Source organism: Musca domestica, unplaced genomic scaffold, assembly GCF_030504385.1.
Source record: "Musca domestica strain aabys unplaced genomic scaffold, Musca_domestica.polishedcontigs.V.1.1 156, whole genome shotgun sequence".
In the NCBI taxonomy this organism is placed as follows: domain Eukaryota; kingdom Metazoa; phylum Arthropoda; class Insecta; order Diptera; family Muscidae; genus Musca; species Musca domestica.
In genome coordinates this window covers 755,329-758,872 of record NW_026712214.1, presented here as the reverse complement: position 1 = coordinate 758,872, position 3,544 = coordinate 755,329, and the positions used below count along the sequence as shown (strand labels likewise).

The window sequence follows — 3,544 nt, the reverse complement described above, 5'->3', positions numbered from 1 at the left end:
TGTTTGACAGACATATTGCATGTACAATGATATTTTATTAAAGATATAAAATCCTTCTAAAAAATGTTAACCATATTTTTCATAAATAACAAGAAACCTTTACCATTTTTGAAATATTCATATCTCACGCGAAAATCTCAAGCTTAGTACTTCTGGATGCAGCTAGGTGCCATGAACCAAAATATGGCAACATAACTAATTAGTTCTATGTTCTACGCAAAATGTCAATCTAAAGTATCGTGCTGCAAAATAATTATTAGTAACTTCCTTTTCCAATCAGATCCCGAAGAATTAACATCAAGTTGTTCAAACAAAAATTTCTTTATTTCGAGAACATCATATACTTCTTCTGTAAATTTTTATAATTGTTTATAAAAGCAACAATCTTTTTATCAGATTTGAGCCCGTCACGACCAATACCATAAATCAAAACTGAAGAATATATCTGGGTACTTTCAACACTGAAGGCGATGTAGAACATAATTTGATCCTGGTCAAAAACTCTATAAGAACCAAACACATCGATTATCAAAACGTGCGCATATTGTTCAAAAAATTGTAACTATTTCCGATGAATCACCACAGAGCGTATTCATACCGTGTGGGTTATGTCTAACGAAGGATCCGCCATCCTCAAACATGCTGTAGAGAAACCATCCATAACCATATTTTTATAAATACAACATCAACGTAGAACGCTGTCCCATGATCATGTTTGGTATCTGACCAACGTACTGCAACTGTTTTTATCATTATGCACATCAATATAAGTATCCATTAACTATCAAAATCTTCATTATATATCAAAAATTGTTGTTGTAAGTCAATAAAAAATTTATCAAGTCAGAGAGGAGAATTAAAATCGATGCATGTAAGAGATATCACTTCCATTTGCCTTGATACTCTTTTTGCAGCAGCAGCAGCCATCAACACCGGAAGGCCTTCTTCAAGTCGTGTAATTGGTGGTAAGTTCAAAATCAGCTGTTCTTCTTATTTGTGAACTTTATCTTACACTCAATCGACTTACCTCACTTGCAATGAGAATTTAATTCAGTGACAAGCTCTGTGTTACCTCTCCAGTGAGGTGAATATAAATTTGAGAGCACGGTTTAACAGAAAGAATTCAGTCCCTTTTATGATTTCTCATTGCTTGTTGTAATTCAAAAGAAATAGAAAAGAAAACAACACACATTTGCGTTTACATACGTAAGAATGTAAATTTGTAATTTGATTTTTTTTTTTCATTGTTTTGATCTGTATCCGCCCTCCTTACTAGTGGTATATCTTGCTTTGAAAGCAAATAGATATTTCTAAAGAAATTAACCCTTTAACGACCTTAACTTTATTAAAATGTCTCAGTTTTTTCAATCAGTCAAAGCATTTGAAGAAACCTTCCTGTAATGAAATATAGTATGATTAGTTATATTATGTAGCAATTCCCTTATTTGTTAAGCATAGTTTTTTTTAATAAAAATGAATTGTAAAAGTCAATGGATGACTTGGTAAGGAAGTCCCTAATGTTTTCTTGCAGTATGGAGTGTTGAAGAAGAAAAGAGGTTGTAAGTATATTCGGCGTTCTGATAATAAGTTTAAGCGCTTTCAGAACATTGGACGGTGAGGGTTATGAAGCGGATTCCCACAACAACAGCAGTGAGGGTCAGTATTTTAAAAAGACATATGATTTTTTTTTTGTTGTATCCATTTACTTAAAATAGTTGGCTAATGTGGGGAAATTGTTTGAACATTAATCATTTTGGACCAGTTAGTTTAACCATAGTAGTCATTAATATAAAAATAGGGAGTCTATAATAATTACATGTGATGGATAGAGGTTTATGCGGAAAAGGACCGAACCTCCCCAACCGACTGATTGCTAGCATTGCAAAGGCTCCCGCAGCCCTTCGTCTCCATAAACTCTTCGGTGTTTAAAAAAAATAAATAAATAACATATTCACCTTATTCTGTTTGGATATTACAAAAGGTAAGAGTGTCAGCAATAATTTGGCGCCAATTTGGTTGACCCCCATAATGGGCCTTTTTCGACTTTTTGGGCTTTTATAAAAAATCCGGGTCCAAAAAATCAATAATTTTACTGTTGGATAGGTATTTATATTTATTTATAAGATATTTTTACCCTAATTGTGGGAAACTATTTTTTCTTGGGGGACGGACCCGGGATTTTGACACGAAATTTCGGGTTCAAGACCCGGATCCACTTACCCAATATAGACAACGATACCTATGGTTTGAAAGTTTAAAAATAAATATAAATACCTCCAACAATCAATCAATAATTTGACTGTTGGAGGTATATATATTATTGACTACTATGGTTAAACTAACTGGTCCAAAATGACTAATGTTCAAACAATTTCCCCACATTAGCCAACTATTTTAAGTAAATTAATACAACAACAATAAAATTCCTATGTCTTTTTAAAATACTGATCCTCACTGCTGTTGTTGTGGGAATCCGCTTCATAACCCTCACCGTCCAATGTTCTGAAAGCGCTTAAACTTATTATCAGAACCCTGAATATACTTACAACCTCTTTTCTTCTTCTTCACTCCATACTGCAAGAAAACATTAGGGACTTCCTTACCAAGTCATCCTTTAACTTTTACAATTCATTTTTATTAAAAAAATCTATGCCTAACAAATAAGGGAATTGCTGCATAATATAACTAATCATACTATATTTCATTACAGGAAGGTTTCTTCAAATGCTTTGACTGATTGAAATAACTGAGATATTTTAATAAAGTTAAGGTCGTTAAAGGGTTAATTTCTTTCGAAATATCTATTTGCTTTCAAAGCAAGATATACCACTAGTAAAGAGTGCGGATACAAATCAAAACAATAAAAAAAATCAAATTACAAATTTACATTCTTACGTATGTGAACGCAAATGTGTGTTGTTTTCTTTTCTATTTCTTTTGAATTACAACAAGCAATGAGAAATCATAAAAGGGACTGAGTACATTCTTTCTGTTAAACCGTATTCTCAAATTTATATTCACCTCACTGGAGAGGTAACACAGAGCTTGTCACTGAATTCAATTGTCATTGCAAGTGAGGTAAAGTACCCAGATATATTCTTCAGTTTTGATTTATGGTATTGGTCGTGGTGGGCTCACTGCCATTGGAGACACAATGGTTTCGGACGGGTCTTGAAAGAAATTATCAGGCTACCATGAGGCAGTGTAAGCCAGGACTTGTAGATCCTTCTTGTGTGACGTGGACTTTTAAACAATTAGTGGAACGAGAAAATATGTCCAAGGAATTTTGGAATTTTATATTTATCCAATAAATTTATTCCAAATCCGATAAAAAGATTGTTGCTTTTATAAACAATTATAAAAATTTACTGAAGAAGTATATGATGTTCTCGAAATAAAGAAATTTTAGTTTGAACAACTTGATGTTAATTCCTCGGGATCTGATTGGAAAAGGAAGTTACTAATAATTTTTTGCAGCACGATACCTTAGATAGACATTTTGCGTAAAACATAGAACTAAATAGTTATGTTGCCATATTTTGGC

General features: G+C 32.7%; 1 long non-coding RNA gene across 1 annotated transcript; it reads left to right on the top strand.

Moving 5' to 3' along the window:
* Positions 1-255: 255 nt before the first annotated feature.
* Positions 256-3,263, top strand: LOC131801343 (uncharacterized). The gene is made up of 3 exons (XR_009341800.1): positions 256-818; positions 915-965; positions 3,105-3,263. It is a non-coding gene; the product is annotated as an uncharacterized LOC131801343 (long non-coding RNA).
* Positions 3,264-3,544: the final 281 nt, after the last annotated feature.